Here is a 19597-nt window from a genome sequence, read left to right as displayed (position 1 = left end):
AAATTATTTTAAATTGGACTTGTAGAAGGGTCTGTGTCTATGTGTTTGTTCGTGTGTGTCTTATTTGGATTAAAGCCAGCTAGCCTGGGTGCATTGATTTTAGTAGTGTTGAGATGTTACAATAAGGTAAAGGGTGCATTGCACTTTGTTGAACAAACCATTCGAAGACTGGGGGTGAAATCTTGCACCTAGCTAGTAGACACCAAGCAATATGTTTATATTAATAATAAAATTGGTACTATAAAAGGGGTTTTATTGTTAGAAGAGGTGGAGTTCAAAGGGCCTGGTGATACGTGCATTCAAAGGGAAGGCTAGGTATATACAGAAGCATTTTTTTCTGTGGAAGTCAGAGGCACATAAGATCTAAGCCTGTAAGCCTACAACAATGTGAAGGAAAAAATTGAAAGGGAACTCATTTTGAATTCATAAGATATAATGGGCTTTGCCTGTTGTCTGTTTAAAGTCTATGGGTTACTGTTGCCTTGGTGAAGATTTTAGGAGTGATTAATTTGGGGACTTGTTTAATAGTTATTGTGGTAGTAATTTGTAGATATGTATGTGTTTAGTACCATGTAAAATTAATAAATGTTTAGTGTAATTCATATTAAAAAAAACCTCTGAAAGCTTGGTGGTTTCATTTCTGAATTCAGAGCTGCATCTCAAACATACCAATTGAAAATATAGGTTAGGACAGTTGTTTAAAGTTTTCCTCTGGGATTTAAACAACTCAGCCTTTACCAACTGCAGCGTCATAACAATGGGACATGGGGAGTGGGTGGGGGGTGAGGGGTTGTGAGGGTTACAGGGCCTAATTTCAAATCACACAACTGGATATCTGAGGAGGGCCTTTTAACCAGCCCACCTTGGCACTCAGCAGTCCCCATAGCTGCCTGTGAACTATTTCTGGGGGTGGCAGACCAAACTCCAGCACACACCATTTCCTTGGAGGATCCCATTATTTGCAGCATTTTTTCCCAAGGCAAATGCGGCAAACTGGAAAATTTCCCTACTCTGCACACCCGCCTTGGAGTGAAAATCGGGGCCTAAGATTACTTTAATTTTATGGAGGGCGGAAGATAGACAACAACAGTAAAGGGTGATAATGAGCCTGGAAGGATTGGCCTCCGTGGGATCCGCAGTTCAAAGTTTCCTCAAGTTTTCTGATGCATCAGTTGACGTTATATCTGCTAAAATAAAGGGTGTCATGCTTCAGCATAATTTAAAGTTTTATTGCCACAGAAAGGATCAATAAAATGGGGGCTGAGATACTGAGCAGCTAGGATGCTAATAAGCTAGCTTTGATGTTGTTTGCTCGTATATTGCAAGGAATAAGGAACTCATTAGCTTGTCTCACTATTCACTACATACTTCAAACCCATTGTACTGGAGGGTTTTTGATCTATTTCTGAGCATGAGAAACCAGAAATGAAAGAGAGACATGGTGAACATTACAGTCATGGAATAGATTCTGACACCTGGATAAAAAAAAACAGAAATGCCAATTTATTTTCTTTAGCACTGTGATTTCTTCTTGCAAAGGAAAAGATAGCCCACAACAAGTGCCAAAAAAATACAATTGGAAGAGGAACAGCCACTCCAAGGAGTATGCACAAGCAAGAAATAAGAATAGAAATGCTGGTAATACTCAGCACGTCAGGCAGCACCTGTGGAGAGAAACAGTTAACGTTTCAAGTCAATGATCAGTTCTGATGAAGGGTCAGCATCAAACTGAAATGTTAGCTCTGAGTATTTCCAGTATTTTCTGCTTTTATTTCAGGTTACTAGTATCTGCATTATTTTGCTTTTATACCAGGAAGAAGTTTTGCAGCTCCTGGGAAGACACAAATAGAAGGCAGTGGGGGATGGGTCAGCTGACAAGGTACAGTTGGTAAAGACAAAGAGAGGCAAAGATATAATTGGTTTCAGCTTTCTATGGAATTCCAAAATGTACAGGTAGACCATGACCCAGATTTTGCTGTTGTAATGAAAGTGAAACTGTCAACCTTAGTCATCATTACTATGTGAAACTGACAGCAGCTTTTGGCACTCTCACATGCAGAAATCCAAAGTTCATCTCCTCCACTGGGTACACTGTTGAAATCCTTGCAGACAGAAATCAATTAGAAATCACTGGATTGATGTGAACTGCCACTTTTTATGCAATTAGTCTGAATGGTAAAACTTTTGAAAAAGTTGTCTTTTTGAATGAGGTATAACAGTTTTCAATGATGTATTAAGTCATAATTATTATTGAATAACCTCTCAGGCCCTGAAAAACTGATTTTATATTTATGGAATATAAAATCTCTCTATGATAATTCCATAGATTTTAAAAATGATTTTTAAAATATTTCAATATTTTTCAATATTTGTTTATATTCCAGCTTCCACCTTGAACCCATGTGTATGTCCCAATCTTTATTTCACTTTGTTAAAATTATAAAAAGTGAATATTAAAACTTACTTGTATCTTCCCAGTTTGTTGTCTGAGTGAATTCTTCAATGTTGATTGGCTGATTAGTCTATTTGATGATATTACTGTTACTGGATGTCAAGAATCTCCTAAAGCAGGCACAAAATGAAATTAACAAGGCAAAAATTGAGATTGCACCACAGAGCTCACTAGATGTTTGTGGACAGCTTTCTTCAAGGTCAATGGAGAGAATCATCACTTTGCTGCTGACTGAAAAATTCAGGCCTATGGCCGTAATTTTCCATTCCCGTTGGCGTCGGGCATCATGGCGGGTGTGAACGGACAATATGGTGGGAAAGCCGAAATCACAATGTCATGAAGTGTCGTCTGCGCCACCCGTACAATGGTGGGCTCGTTTCCTGCCGTTGCACGTCAGGAATGTCATTTTAATACATCTGCATGTAATTATAATCCCTGCTTGGCAGAGTCATCCCCCACACTGGATCATCTGGGCACATTGGTGTGATTGCACACCAACGTGTTTCACAGCAGCATTTAAGAGGCATGCGCCTGGCGAGCTGAACTTCGAGTGGAACTCAAAATCACAGAATTGTTACGGTGCAGAAGGAGGCATTCGGCTCATCGTGTCTTCACCGGCTCATTTGGAGGTGAGTGCTCACTAGCGTTGCGCAGCACTCACGAGGGCTGCTCATTCGACTTCAAGGTCGAGGCGCCGGGCATTCAGTTAAGGGTGAATTAGTGGGGCAAGGGCTGCACTGCGGTTGGCGTGAGTTTCAGGGAGGCAAGGCAGCATGGTCTGATGGAAGTGCACAAGCACATCCTGGGGGTGGGGGGTGGGAGCAGAGGAGCGGCCACGCATTAGGAAAATCTTGTATAAAGTGACCATTCCTTTGGAGCTGAGTCAATTCAGGTGCCGCCACATTGACATACTTGGAGTCGGGCCTCTAGCTTAGCTGCCCACTCAAGCAATGCAGAGGCATGAAAGTGCCATGAAATGCTCCAGAGCCTTTCACCCCTCAGGCACAGACTGCAAACTAATGAGCGTTTTAGTGGACTGCAGAACAATTGGATGACTGGCGACGTTGTACAATCTCCTTGTGAAAGCTGGCCATGGAGCAAACTCCTACCCAACCCTCACCAACTTCATGATGATTCATAGAAACATAGAAAATAGGAGCAGGAGTGGGTCATTCTGCCCTTCGAGCCTGCTCCGCTATTCAATATGATCATGGCTGATCTTCTATCTCAATGCCTTACTCCTGTGCTCTCCCCATACACCTTGATGCCTTTAGAGTCCAGAAATCTATCTATTTCCTACTTAAATATATTCAGTGACTTGGCCTCTACAGCCCTCTGTGGTAGAGAATTCCATAGATTCACCACCCGCTGAGTAAAGAAGTTTCTCTTCATCTCAGTCCTATATGGTCCATCCCATATCCTGAGACTGTGACCCCTTGTCCTCGACCCCTCAGCCAGAGAAAACATCATCCCTGCATCCAGTCTGTCCATCCCTGCCAGAATTTTATGTTTCAATGAAATCCCCTCTCATTCTTCTAGACTCCAGTGAATACAGGCCTCGTCAGCCCAATCTCTCCTCATTCGACAATCCTGCCATCCCAAGAATCAGTCGGATGAATCTTTACTGCACTCACTCTATGACAAATATATCCTCTCTTCGGTAAGGAGGCCAAAACTGCACACGATACTCCAGGTGTGGTCTCACCAAAGCCCTGTACAGCTGCAGTAAGACATCCTTGCTCCTGTACTCAAGTCCTCTCACAATGAAGGCCAATATACCATTTGCCTTCTTTACTGCTTGCTGCACCCGCATGCTTGCTTTCAGTGATTGATGTACAAGGACACCCAGGATCAACTTGAGCAGTTGTTGGGGGAATGGAGTTAGTCAGTCAGGTAGAGTTCAACTAGTTGAAATATTAAGTTGCAGTGAGGATAATCGAAGGATGGAAGATAGTGTGTGAGCCAATCCTGCATGAAGAGTGGAGAAAAGGCCGACACTAGCTGAGGGGTATGGGGATCCAGATCTCATGGGACCTGTCCAAAAGAACAATGATTCAGAAGCATCAATTTCATTTCTTGCATGCGGTGGAGATACATATGGTTGAGATGGTGGATGATGTCGATATCCACTGAACAAGTCTGCAACAGAATTTGGGAAGCTTCTTATGCTACCTAAAACAACCTGGAGGGTGTAGCAACAAGATGTAAAAAGAGGTGTTAAATGGAATGCCTTGAATCATTTTTTCAGTGCTTTTACGACTTATTTGATTTAATTAGGTCTGTTCTCATACTGAACATTAATATATCTGAGTCTGTGCCCAGGGCCAGTGAATTGCAAATAAGTTTCTCAACAGCATGCCAAGGAGCTGCATTCCTTATGGCCCCTTCCAAACACCAGCAGATAGATTACCATAAATCGGTCCATCAGGGTGAGCAGCTTCACTGAGCTGAGTATTACTCCAATCCTCAAATAATCCCGAGGAACTGTTCCAGCCACCTGCCTCTTAATCTCTTGTCATGCTTGGAGCATTCATGGGAGAAGATTAGGAACTCAGGTAAGCAAATTGGTAAGCATAAGAGGTAGGCAAAGTATTGTTAAAGTGTTTAATAGTTTCCTTTTGAACAAAAGATTCTTAAAGAAAATAAAAATGATTTAGTCACACAGACCTTAATGTTTATTTTTGGATCGATGCTACCTAATCAACCAAGTTCTCTGACTGTGATAGGAAGAGTTTTTTATTATTAGCAAGAGGGTCAGCAACTATTGTGAATGGAAGTCTTATTGATGCCACAGGGGAAGGATAACCTGAGGGAAACATTTTATTTTGCCTTTCTAGTTTTTATTAAAATAATTTGCTGACTCTTTTTTCTGATGCAGACTAGTTATTCTCTTTTACCATCTCTCTCCATGCTGGGCAATCTCCTCCTAATGTGGAATGGATGGTCATCATGTTCTTCTTGATCCTCTCCTGCTTCAGGAAATTGTGAGTCTTTCTATATATGGACATTATGGACCATATAGCAAGCAACAACACTTCTTAATAGTCTGATTGGACTGTAAGGCTCCAATACTTTTTCCAGGTATCTGAAACAAGACATCACTATGACAATGGTCTGTCTACCACAATTCTCATTGTCCTTTAAGCCCCATCCTTCTCCGCTTTTCCTACACCCTCTCTTCACTCCACCAATATTTTTGCCCTTCCTCTTCCCTCCTCACTCCTTGCATTCCACGCTTTTCTTCCCATCTCTCTTTTTTACTCTCCTCCTCATCTCCTCTCTTTTACCCTTCTAACCTCCCACTCCTTTCCTTTTCTCACCCCCTCCCACTTCTCTCCTGTGCTTTCCTCACCTTTGCCCATCCCACTCACTTTTCTTCCCTCTCTCTTCCCTTCTTCCCTCTCTCCTCTGTTCTTCCCTCTCCTCCTTAACTCCCCCTTCCCTTCCTTCCTCCTAATCATCCCTACCCTACCCTTTCCTTCCCTCTCCATTCTGAACCCTCTCCCTCCTCACTCTCTCCCTGTCCATTGTCTACCTTGCAGACTAAGCGAAGGTGTTCCACAAAGCGATCACCCAGTCTGCGTTTAATCTCCCCAGTGTAGAGGAAACTGCTTTGGGAGTAGCGAATACAGTAGACCAAATTGAAGGAGGCACAAGTGAAGTGCTGCTTCACCTGAAAGGATTGCGTGGTGTCTTGGACAGTGAGGAGCGAGGAGGTAAAGGGGCAGGTGTTACACCTTTGGCAATTGCATAGGAAAGTGCCAAGGGAAGGGGATGAGGAGTTAGGGATGATGGAGGAGTGGACCAGGGTGTCCCAGAGGGAATGGTCCCTACAGAATGCTGACAGGGGCAGGGGAGGGGTGAGGAGATGATGTGTTTAGTGGTGGTATAATGCTGGAGTTGGTGGAAATGGTGGAGGATGATCCTTTGAATGCAGGGGCTGGTGGAACTAAATTTATATAAGTTTAGTATATTCATCATCCATTACCCCTGCATCCTCTAGTAGAATTTTTAGCCTATGGCAAGATGGATGGGCAAACTGTAATTTTATGAAAACTATTTGCCTTTGTTTCCTTTAAGCTCCTACTCCCTGATGTCATCAACACTTCTTTAACATTGTGATTTGAACTGTTAGTTCTTGTTAAGGGGATACAATAATGTCCGATTCCTTAGATTCTAAATCTACAGATTTCCCAAAAACAATTACCTTATCGTGCTCCATATCCAATTTCATTTGAGCCTTTTTCATGGATAACTTACTTAATAGTAAGGGAATTTCACTGACTACTACATCTGTGCTGATAAAATGATTTACCCCAGCTATTTTATAGGAAAGCACCACTCTCTTTAATGATTTTAATGTGTTATCATCCCCGAAACCTGAAGTAAGTAGAACTTTCATATTCCTTAACCTTACTGTAGTCTTTACTATTCAGAGAATCCAGGTAGCACTTTAACCAATCCAATCCACTCCACATACTGTGGACATGCACCCACTGTCTAATACAGCAAAATTGAATGAGTCCACAACTAAAACACCCTTCACCGGATTAAAGCTTCTGGTGACCAGTACATAACTTCTGAATGATCAATATCATCATCTTCCCCTTCCAATCCTTCCTTGTCGTGTGTCATTTCAAAAACCATGTTATTCTGTTTCGGACAATACATCGCATAATGATATTTCAGATCATGTCTGTTTACTATTCCTTGGTTATTCCTGGGATTCATTCTCCCGCCTTAGTTACCCAATTCCTGTTGTCTGTTAGAACTTCCAAAAGAGTCTCTATTCTCATTTCTTTTGTTGGTGGTTTTTCTTTCATACTGATGCTTGCACCCCACAATCTAAATGGTCTCGAAATGCAGCCAGCAAGGAATCTTTTGTGTTACCGCTGAATGTTCTGTTGGTGCCATGAAAGTGGCTGGAAATGAATATTTCCCCAGAATTTTTATTTTAAAAGCTTCAGACATATGTTGCAAAAAGGTATCTCTTTCTGAGAATCTAACTCCAGTCAAGACCAGGAGCCTTTCCATTTTCAATACTTTTGCACAATCCAACAATTTGAAGGCAAGCAATGAATTAGGATCTTCAAATAGAATTTCTGCAATCTGTTATTTAACCAATTAAATTCCATGAAATATTCTTCTAAGGAATAATCATCCATTTATCAAAATCTGGCCATGTCTAATATGCATTTAACAGGTCATCTTTCTTATAAATTTAGTCCATAAATTTTAAGATATTATCCAAACCTTCCTCAGTATCCAAATGATGAGCCTCTAGCTCTGAAAATACTTTGCACCTGATTCTGCTTCTGGTGGGAAGCGAAAATGTCAAAGCCATACCTTGCTTTTCCTTTGGTAAAGATGTAACCAGTGTCCATAAATCCATTTCATTTTACATTGGTCATAAGGTTCAGCTTCACAGAATAACAGTGGAAAATCAAACCCTGATAATTTACACTTAGGGAGAGAATTTTCATGTCAGTGTCCGGTGACGGGCCCCGCATGCTGACGCATAGAGGTACACACGGTGACATCATTCCGATCTTTTGTTCGGCAGGCATGCGCCAGAAATGGCTGTGCATCCGCCAAACTGTCAAAGTCCTGTTAAGGCCATTAAGTAAACCAATTAAACTAATTTTCAATGCTGCCCGTCCAATCTTAAGGTTGACGGGCTGGCAAAGAGCCCAAGTGGCTTCGCATTTTGCATGAAACCTCATCCACTGGCGGGATGAGGTTTCATGAAGGTTTTATTAAATTAATAAATATTTTTCACACAATTCATAAACATGTCCCAGCTCATGTGACACTGCCACATGAGGGGACATGTCTGAATAATTTTATTTTTACTTTATTTGAAACTTTCATTTTGATCTTAATCTCCCTGAGGCAGCTCCGTGCCTTTGGGAAACTTCTGCGCTTTTTCACGCACAAGCGCAAAGGAGCACAGGCCCCGACTCTCCCTCCTCCACAACCCCCCCCCCCCCCAACCCCGGCCTGCACAGGTAGAGCTGAATGCTACTGGGCACTTGTCATGCTGGGCAGTCCTTAATTTGCCCATCCACATAAAATGGCGGCACACAGCCAGTCGCGGGCGGCAATCGGCTCCGCGCCTGCCAACACCCGCTCCCAACCGGCCCGCCCAACAGGGAGAAAATTCTCCCCTTGGTTTCAGTCACTCTTCTCCAAAATAACTCCAATTACAATCTTCTGTCTGAAAAGATAACTTACTTTCCAATCTTCACCTTGGGGCCTATAATCCTCTGCTACCAATGTTAACTGGATCCAAGCCAGTTGGTGAAGTTAAAACTAAGGCACAGCAACTTTCTTTGCTGGAGAGAGTTTATTAACTAGTTAGACCACACCTAGAATACTCAACAGTTTTGGTCCCCTTATCTAAGGAAAGATAAACTGGCATCGGAGGCAGTCCAGAGAGCGTTCATTAGGTTGATCCCAGCTATGGAGGCATTTTCTTATGAGGAGAGGTTGAGTAGGTTGGGCCTGTGCTCATTGGAATTTAGAAGAATGAGAGGTGGCCTTATTGAAACATATAAGATCCTTAGGGGGCTTGACAGGGTAGATGCTGAGAGGTTGTTTCCTCTTGTGGAAGAGTCTAGGACCAGAGAGCATAATCTCAGAGTAAGGGGGTGCCCATTTAAAACAGAGATAAGGAGGAATTTTTTCTCTCAGTGGGTAGTCAATCTGTGGAATTCTTTACCGCAGAGGGCTGTAGAGGTTAGGACATTAAGTATATTCAAGGCTGTGATAGGCAGATTTTTAATCATAAGGGAATCAAGGGTTATAGGGAAATGGCAGGAAAGTGGAGTTGAGGATTATCAGATCAGCCATGATCTCATTGAATGGTGGAGCAGATCCAATGGGCCGAATGGCCTACTTCTGCTCCTACATCTTATGGCCTTATGGTTTTATGACTCAGTTCACAGTCAACATTACTCACACACTAGAAAAGTCACACGGACTCGAAACATTAACTCTGTTTCTCTCTCCACAGATGCTGTCAGACCTGCTGAATTTTTCCAGAATTTTCTGTTATTTCACACTCCAGTGTACCAGCCATCCCCATTTATACTCTTTTGAGCAACCAATTAAACAAAATTAAGAAAACGAGGGACAAAATAAAAGGCAGCCCCTTAAGTCTGCAAAAACAAAAGCAAACCTTAAAGGAAACGTACAAAATTCAAAATAAAACATGATTAAGGGGGTCAATAAAGCACCCCAGTCCCCGTCAAGCTCACTGGGCACGAAAGGTCTCCATTGTGCCGGTAGAACCGCATGCTCCCTTTCTAAGGACACCCAGCTGCAAACATAGCTGCAGAAGAGGGACAGATGGACGACCACCTCAAGCACCCATTGCCTGCACTTGTTGATGGGCAACTTGGCCAGGCCCAGGAGCATTGGGCCGCTGGAAAATGATGCTGGAGAAGTAGTAGTGGGGAACAAAGAAATGGTGGAGGAACTGAATAGGTACTTTGCGAGAGTCTTCACAGTAGAAGACACGAGTGACATCCCCAAAGTTCAAGAGAGTCGGGGGGGGGGGGGGGGGGGGGGGGGGGGGGGGGGCCGGGTGCAGAGGCGAGTATGGTGGCCATTACCAAGGAGAAGGTGCTAGGAAAACTGTAAGGTCTGAAGGTGGATAAATCACCTGGACCAGATGGATTACACCCCAGAGTTCTGAAGGAGATAGCTGAAGAGAGAGTGGAGGTGTTAATGGTGATCTTTCAGGAATCACTGGAGTCAGGAAGGGTCCCAGAGGACTGGAAAATCGCTAATGTGACCCCCCGTTTAAGAATGGAGTGAGGCAAAAGACGGGAAATTACAGGCCGATTAGCCTGCCCTCAGTCGTTGGTAAGATTTCAGAGTCCATTATTAAGGATGAGATTTCAGAATTGTTGGAAGTGCATGATAAAATCGGGCAAAGTCAGCATGGTTTCATCAAGGGGAGGTCATGCCTGACAAATCTGTTAGAATTCTTTGAAGAGGTAACAAGTAGGTTAGACAAAGGAGAGCCAATGGATGTTATCTACTTGGACTTCCAGAAGGCCTTTGACAAGGTGCCGCACAGGAGGCTGCTCAATAAGATAAAAGCTCATGGTGTTAGAGGCAAGGTACTAGCGTGGATAGAAGATTGGCTGTGTGGCAGGAGGCAGAGAGTGGGGATAATGGGGTCCTTCTCAGGCCGGTGACTAGTGGAGTTCTGCAGGGTCAGTGTTGGGATCACAACTTTTCACTTTATACTTTAATGATCTAGATGAAGGAACTGAGGGTATCCTGGCTAAGTTTGCAGATGATACAAATCTAGGTGGAGGGACAGGTAGTATTAAGGAAGCGGGGCGGCTGCAGAAGGATTTGGACAGGTTAGGAGAATGGGCAAAGAAGTGGCAGATGGAATACAATGTGGGGAAGTGTAAGGTCATGCACTTTGGTAGGAAGAATAGAGGCATAGACTATTTTCTAAATGGGGAGAGAATTCAGAAATCTGGAGTGCAAAGGGACTTGCGAGTCCTAGTCCAGGATTCTCTTAAGGTTAACTTGCAGGTTGAGTCATAGTTGGGAAGGCAAATGCAATGTTGGCATTTATTTCGAGAGGACTAGAATATAAAAGCTGAGGCTTTATAAGGCTCTGGTCAGGCCACATTTAGAATATTGTGAGCAATTTTGGGTCCCGTATCTCAGGAAGGATGTGCTAGCCCTGGAGAGGGTCCAGAGGAGGTTCACGAGAATGATCCCAGGAATGAAAGGCTTAACGTATGAGGAATGTTTGAGGACTCTGGGTCTATACTCGATGGAGTTTAAAAGGATGAAGGGGGATCTGTTTGAAACTTACAGAATACTGAAAGGCCTGGATAGAGGGGATGTGGGGAAGATGTTCCCATTAGTAGGAGAGACTAGGACCCGAGAGCACAGCCTCAGAGTAAAGGGAAGACCTTTTAGAACAGAGATGAGGAGAAACTTCTTTAGCCAGAGAGTGGTGAATCTATGGAATTCACTGCCACAGAAGGCTGTGGAGACCAGGTCATTGAGTGTATTTAAGACTGAGATAGATAGGTTCTTGACTGGTAAGGGGATCAAAGGTTACGGGGAGAAAGCGGAAGAATGGGGTTGAGAAACTTATCAGCCATGATTGAATGGCGGAGCAGACTCGATGGGCCGAATGGCCTAATTTCTGCTCCTATGTCTTATGGTCTTATGAGCAGTTTCACGAGGATGTCCTCCTCCCTCCCTGCCCCTCTCTGCATTGGGTGTCCAAAGATTAGGAGCGTGGGACTGAATTGCAACCAAAAATCAAGAAACAAATTTTTTAAGTAACTAAAAAGGGAGCGTGGCCTATGACACCCAATATATATGTGGTCCACAGAGTCCACAAGATTGCAAAAGACGCAGGAATCCGTGAACCAACACAACCTACGGCTGTATGGGACTGCCGCATGCAACACCCTCCACCCCAGGACCCCGACGATAAGTGTGAAGACTCCCGTGTAGAGAGCCCTCCACTGGGGTCCTCCGCTGCCAGATGGCAACAAGACACACCAGGGCATGTTCAGGCATCGGGCAAAGGCAAGGAGTTGAAGGGTGTGCAGCAGCAGCCCACACAGGAAGCTAAAAGACTTGTGTTGTAAGGCCCTGGCTCCCGAGGGAGATTTCAGGTCTTGGGGCCAATGTGGAATTCCGTCCAAGCAGAGGTTTGCTCAGACATGAGTCCACCACACACCTGAGCGTGCTCGAGACCCATGTAGGACATCAGGGCCAAGCACGACCACCCTAAGGACATGGATGGCATTAGCCGTGAGCTAGAAGTCCACCGACACATGAAGCGCCAACTCTTGTGGGATTATTCAGCCCACTCCTCTGCCACCCAGCACGTCCCTGATTCTGGTCACCCCAGTGGCTACAGCCCTTCCCTCTGCCAGCCACCTGAAAGGATGGAGGTGCGGATTCATGAGCAGCAACTCTCTGATGATAGCCACTACTCCTGATGGTGGAAAGCTATCCCCATTTATAGGTGTCCCAATATCCATCACCTGTTTAACAATGCAGCTGACATTATACCTTCGAAATGTAATTAGTAAGACAATGACACTCCTCACTGGCCAAATCTGTGGCCTCCTCCTTGAAGCTGGTTAGAATTCTAATATTGTGCATGTCACTACCTGTCTGGGCCCACTCCCTACTATTGTGGGCATTCCCATCCTGCAGACAGACAGAAGGATTGATTGTCATCCCAATAGGTGCATGAGCAGTTTAGGAGCATGCATGCCTATGCTAGCTCCTGAGCCCTCCCCAATAAGTGATTAACAAGCGGGATGTCCTGCAGCTCATAGAACATTGAAAATATGACGTGGCTGCCACACATTAAATGCACATCTCCTATCTACTACTGAGTCCTGCAAGTCAAACTCCTGTTTGACATCCCTATGCACTCGCACATTTACACTCCTGATGCCCTTATGAGTGTCACTTTGCAGTGAGTAGGCATTGCCAGTTACCCTGGCGGAGCGCAGCAGATTATTCATCCTTTTCCAAATCTGCTGGGTTGTAATCCTGTGGGCCTCATGGATGCTAACTTCCACCCCAGGCTGCTGTGGTCAGATGGGAGGGCCTTCTGCTGCCATCCCTGAGAAACAGCAGCTCCTGTCTTTCCTGGATGGCCTGGAGGAGAACATGCAGGGAGGCTTCGCTGAACCATGGGGCCACACATTGTCTTCTCTGGGACTTATTGTGATCTGCAGAATCCAGAGCTACTGGCTTGCAGTGAGTGAATGGCTACTGTGTGCCCTTTAAATATGGTGCCAGGACCTTCGGCCCTATGAGGTGATGGTAGGGGTGGTGACTTCCAGCCTGCTCCCACTGCAAGATTTGCCACGGTCCTTTACATGCATATATAAAGCGCTGAACGGTGTTAAATCGCGCATGACCAGCAGTCCAGCCCCCCCTCCCCAGCGGAAATCACTTTCACTTCCGCTCCCGCCACTCAACTTCTCCTCCAGAATAGAAAATACCTCCCAGAATGTATTTAATTGAATATAAGTTCACTGATAATTTATTCCTTTTTTTGAATTGTGAATTTGTGTAATAGTGTCTTGCAATTGCTCGTTAGACGCCTAATTCATAAATTCTTGCATGTTTTGAAATGTAGAATTTTCAGCCTCTCCTGACATTTTGCTGTAACAACCAATTAAAGACATACATTATGGATTTTTGATAAGCACAATCCCAAAGAATTTATTAGAAGCATGAATAGATCATTTTACAGGCAATCTAATTATCAGGATAAGACAACTGGTATTCTCTATGGATCCGTGTTGGATCCTGAATTATTCACCATATTTGTTAATGACTTACATGATGGGAAAGAATGACACATATCCAAGTATGCCGATGACAAAGATAGGCAGCATTGTAAACAGTGTAAATGGAAGCATTAAATTACAAAGTCATATTAATAATGAAGGGAGGAGGGAGAAACTTTAAACAATTATGATCACCAGAGCGAAAGTACTAGGAAAATTAATAGAACTAAAGGCTGACAAGTCCCCTGGAACTCTTGGCCCACATCCTTGGGTTTTAAAAGAAGTAGCTGCAGAGATAGTGGATGCATTGCTTGTAATCTTCCAAAATCCCCTGAATTCTGGAATGATCCCAGTAATTTGAAAAGTCACAAAGAGAGACAGAAAGCAGGAAACTATAGGTCAATTAAGCCTAACATCTGTCATTGGGAAAATGTTGGAATCCATTATTAAGGAAGTATTGCCAGGACATTTAGAAAATCAAAATACAATCAAGCATAATTAACATAGTTTTGTGAAAGGAAAATTGTGTTTGACAAATTTATTAGAGTTCTTTGAGGATGTAACAAGCAGGGTGGATAAAGGGGGACTAGTGGTATAGTACATTTGGACTTCCAAAAGTTAATTGATAAGGTGCCACAGGTTACTACACAAGACAAGAACAGGTGGTGTTGAGGTAATATATTAGCATGGATTGACTAATTAAAAGGAAACCGAGTCAGGACATATGGGTCACTTTCAGGTTGGCAAACTATGACTAGTGAGTGCCACAGGGATTGGTGCTGCGGCCTCAACTATTTACAATCTATATTAATAACTTGGAAGAAGAGACCAAGAGTGTATCATAGCCATATTTGATTATGATACAAAGATAGGTAGGAATGCAAGTTATGAGGAGGAAAAACTGACATGGTTCAGTTCAGTGAGTGTACAAAAATGTGGCAGATGGAGGATAATGTAAGGTTCTCTACTTTGGCAGGAAGATTAGAAAAGCAGAATATTATTTAAATTGAGAGATACTGCAGAATGCTGTGTATAGAGGGATCTGGGTGTCTTCATACATGAATCTCAGAAAATTAGCATGCAGGTACAGCAAATAATTAGGTGTGCACATGAAATGTTAGCCTTTATTGCAAGGAGGATGGATTATAAAACAAGGGAAGTCTTGCTATAACAGTACAGGTCATTGGTGAGACCACACGGTGGACATTTTTTGGTCTCCTTATTTAAGGAGGTTTATACTTGCATTGCAGTTCAGAGAATGTTCATTAGGTCGATTCGTGGGATGAAGGGTTGTCTTATGAGGAAGGTTGAGCAGGTTGGGCCTATTCTCATTGGAATTTAGAAGAATGAGAGGTGATCTTATTGAAATATGTAAGATTTTCTGAGGGGCTTGACAGGGTAGATGCTGAGAGGATATTTCTCCTTGTGGGGGATTCTAGAATAGGGGGCACAGTTTCAAAATAAGGGGTCTCTTATTTAAGACAGAGATAAGGAGGGATTTATTCTGTCAGAGGGTTATTAATATTTGGAATTCTCTACCCCAGAGAGCAGTGGGGGAGGGTCTTTTAATATTCAAAGTTGAATTAGACAGATTTTTGATTTACAAGTGAGTCAAGTGTTATGGGGGGGGGCAGGCATGAAAGTGGAATTAAGGCCACAATCAGGGCAGCCATAATCTTATTGAATGGTGGAGCAGGTTCAAGAGCCTCCAGGCCTACTGCTGCTTCTATTCCTTATGTTCTTATGTTAATAGGCAAAACTGTGGCAAGTGCATTTCAATGTAGGCAAATGTGAGGCTAACCATTTTAGAGCTACAAAGGATTGAGCAGGGTACTTTCTAAATGGAGAATCTAAATGAAGTGATGCTCAGTCGCCGAGTAATTGATAGGTTTTTGGACACTAAGGAAATTAAGGAATAGGAGGATAATGCAGGAAAGTTTAGTTGAGGTAAAGGATCAGCCATGATCTTATTGAATGATGGAGCAGGCCTGGAGGGTCAAATGACCGACTCCTGCTCCTGTTTCTTATATTCTTATAGAAGTCAGAAACAGTGGAAGTTCAAAGAGAAGGAGGAGACCACATGACAGATCATTAAATTGTCATGAACAAATACAGAAAATAATCACAAAGAATAAAGGAATGATAGCCTTTATATCTAGAAAACTAGAATAGGTAGATGTCATGCTATAGCTATAAAAAATTCTGGTTAGACCACACCTCTATGGTGGGCACCACACTTTTGGAAAGATATATTGGCAGGGTAAATTTACCAGAATGATACCTGGGCTCCAAGAGTTAATTTGTGAAGAAAGATTACACAAACTAGGCTTGTACTCCCTGGAATTTAGAATTTAAGGCATTAATAGATTGAAGTTTTCAAGATAGTAAGGGGAACACTTAAACTAAATAGAAACTATTTCCACTGGTTGGGAAGTCTACGACTGGGGCGCAGTCTAAAAATTAGAGCCAGACCTTTTAGGAGTGAAATTAAGAAACATTTCAGCATAGAAAGGCTGGTAGAAGTTTGAAATCTGTTTCCATAAATGACAATTGATGCTAGATCAATTGTTAATTTTAAATTTGAGATTGGCAGGTTTTTGTTCACCAAAAATATTAAGGGACATGGGGCCAAGGAGTTAGGTCGCAGATCAGCCATGATCTCATTGAACAGTGGAACAGGTTTGAGGGGCAAAATGGCCTACTCCTGTTTCTATGTAAGAAACCAGGCAAACCAAGTGAACCAACAAGGTGAGTTAAGGCAGCAGACTAGAACAATTGCATTTAAATATTGACTGGTGGCTTTCAGTTTTATGCAATGTAGATACAAGAAGTTCTGGAGAACAAATAAAGCACTTCTTGCCATAAGCACAGGTCAATATGAGGAAGGGTTCAAAAAATGGCCCAATTTGATAGCAATTGTTGGCTTGTGTTATGACTCACTGGGGATAGCGTGCTGCAATATCAAGCCCCACTGCTCCCCAAGCCACGACAAATGTGAAAAGGTTTGATCAACCCACCTAATTGTTTAATTTAGGTTAACAGAATATGAGCACCAGGATTGTAAACTTAATAAGTAAATAACTGTTTATTGAACAAATTGTCTTTAACCAGTGGCAAAAGAAAGAAATATGAAATGCTAATTTCTAACTCTATGGTCTAAACTCTACCCTTTCTTGAATCCCGATGCACACACATACAAGACACATAAGAAGTGCAAGAGGTTTTAGGTCTCTTTCTTTTCAGGCTAGGAGCTATTCTGCTGCACTGCTCTCACACAAAACCTGGTCCCGTGGTCAGGAGCCAATTAAAACGTTGTTACTAGACAGTTCCTCATTAGGCCAGACTCCTCCTCGGCACCATCTTGTCTGTCATGGCACACTCTGTTCCATGACATCAACATTGTATATATCCCTCACATTGGTCCAGTAGACAGGTCCTTCAAACTGCAGCCATTGTAATTTTAATCCACAGTCCAACAGAAATAAAAAGATATGTTCTTTATACAGTCCAACAGAAATAGAAATATATGCTCTTTACAGTTTGTGTAATTTTGGGAGAGAATGCAAGGAATTGGTCACTTTCCCTTATAGCTCATTCTTGTACGATCTTAAATAACTGGAACTTATATGCATTTTTATGTTTATGTTTTTACATGTTTAAAAAGCACTTAAAATCTGAGTATTTTAATTCTTTTGGCATGATTTGTGTTTCACATTTCTGGCCTTCTTAATCATGTGCTATTGTGGCTTATGTGGATTTTTGTTCCACATATTAAAGTTAATGCCATTGTGATACTGTTGATTATTTATTCTGGTTTCTTTGTTTTGTAGACTGTTTGATGTGTAAATTTCAAGAGCTTGGCAATATACATCTAAAGCAGCCATTGCTTTATTCAGTTCTTCATTTTTATTATTTTCTGTGGCTTGTTATCATCACTAGACACTTTAAAAACTATAACAATGCATTTTGTTATGGGTGCACAGGCCCCATTAGGCATTTTACACCAGGTGATGCCACCTTATTCAGTCATTGCATGCCTCATAAAATTTGTCTGAGTCTTGTTAAAGATGTTGTAGCAATTATTTTGTAATAAGCTGAATATCCAGAACATATTGGTAAAATTTTAGAAGTGTTTTTTGGGGACAGTCCTCTACAATGCAGAAGAAAATAAGGTGTTGATTCCTAGTTTTGATTTGAAGAAGTACTAATTGGGGAATGTGCATTACTTTGAATTATTCTATATTCTTAAGCCTTCCGTGCATGAAGTTGGGACAATGGACAGCACTTAGAGAAATTATCTTTTGGAAGAAATTTAGTAACCGTATTGAGATGGTATTCTGAACTTGGGGTGCTTGATTTTACATGTAACCCCCTGCTTTTAGAGTTTAAAGCTTTGTCTGGGGGTTTAAATAGTTCACGTGTTTAAAAAAAAAATGAACTGCTAAGTGTTAGTTTGAGTATAGAGCCAAATATATTTGCCTCTTTATTGCTATTCCTCAAAGAAGCATAAATCCTGTGCAGCTCATTTCAAATTATAGGTGTCCTTCATATTTTTCCCAAAGTATAGATCTCCAAATCAAGGTTTGAAACCGATTTAGTTTCTAGTGTTATTTGTTTTATTGATGACTGGAAGCATAATCTTGTGGACTATTTAAGACATCCACTGTGCTTTGAATCTGGCTTTGGACTATGTTAGAATCACAAACTGGGGTCAAAGAGCAGAGGTTAGTCTCATATGAAACTTGCATTTTCGAGTTTTATTTTTCATTAATAAAAGCTAATGCATTTGAAATCGATCATATTGGAAAAAGTGATTTATTTTCTCCAAGGCAATCTGTTCTTGCCTTCTTCCCATGAAAGTTATAGTCATGGGGAATTACAGCTCCTACCTTTTACATTTATTTTTTAATATTTCATTTCAGGCAGAAAAAAATCAAATGACTCCTCCTGTAATATTCCCAACAGACTACAGCGATAACAACTTTACAATGTGTGATGTGTACCATGAAACACCCACAGCATATTCAGTAAATTGTTCATAATTAATGTCCTTTATAACATTGATCAAAAGACCAAACTTGTATGGTAGATAGGAGTACTTGAGCTACGACTCTGTAGGCTCTCAATAAAACCTGGTACCCTGAATTCGCTTATTGCTGTTTGGGAATCTTAGGATAGGTTTTTAGAGTGCTAGTAATTTTACTGCCACATCACTCCAAGGCACAAAACTTCATTGCAGGCATTAAGGGCACTTTTAACAGTACATGACAGCCCTCACATTGTAATAACACACTAGTGATTATTGCTGATGAAATAAAATAAGATAAATTATCAGTAGTAAATCCAATATTACAATGTTTCGTAAAATAAAGCTAATGATAGTTGTTATGTCACTGGACTAGTAATCCAGTAGGCCTGGACTAATGATCCACACACAAGTTCAATTCCCATTATGGCAGTTGGAGAATTTAAAAATTATTACTTAAATAAATCTGGAATAAAAAGCTGATATCAGTAATGGTAACCATGAAACTAGGGGTATTGTTGCAAAAACCCATTAGGTTCGCCAACATCCTTTAGGGAAGGAAATCTGCCATCCTTATCGGCCTGGCCTACATGTGACTCCAGCCCCACAGAAATATGGTTGACTCTTATCTGCTCCAGATATGATCTTGCAAGACACTTGGTTGTATCAAACCACTCCAAAAAAGTCTAAAAGCATAAAACCAAACCGGTCACTTGACATCGAGTTCAGGCACATTTCACCCAGTCAATCTTACAAAGTCTTCCTCATTAATATCTCAGGACTTGTGACAAAATTTGGAGAGCTGTC

The 19597-nt window shown here is 42.0% G+C and overlaps 1 long non-coding RNA gene across 1 annotated transcript in view; it reads right to left on the bottom strand.

Annotated features, from left to right (window-relative positions):
* Positions 1–2470: 2470 nt before the first annotated feature.
* LOC121279683 overlaps positions 2471–19597 on the bottom strand; it is a 34499-nt gene continuing 17372 nt past the window's right edge. The window contains exon 3 of the long non-coding RNA XR_005943472.1: positions 2471–2562. This is a non-coding gene — a long non-coding RNA (uncharacterized LOC121279683). The remainder of the gene's footprint in view (positions 2563–19597) is intronic.

Source organism: Carcharodon carcharias, chromosome 7 (genome assembly GCF_017639515.1).
Source record: "Carcharodon carcharias isolate sCarCar2 chromosome 7, sCarCar2.pri, whole genome shotgun sequence".
In the NCBI taxonomy this organism is placed as follows: Eukaryota; Metazoa; Chordata; class Chondrichthyes; order Lamniformes; family Lamnidae; genus Carcharodon; species Carcharodon carcharias.
This window is presented reverse-complemented; position numbering and strand designations above follow the sequence as displayed.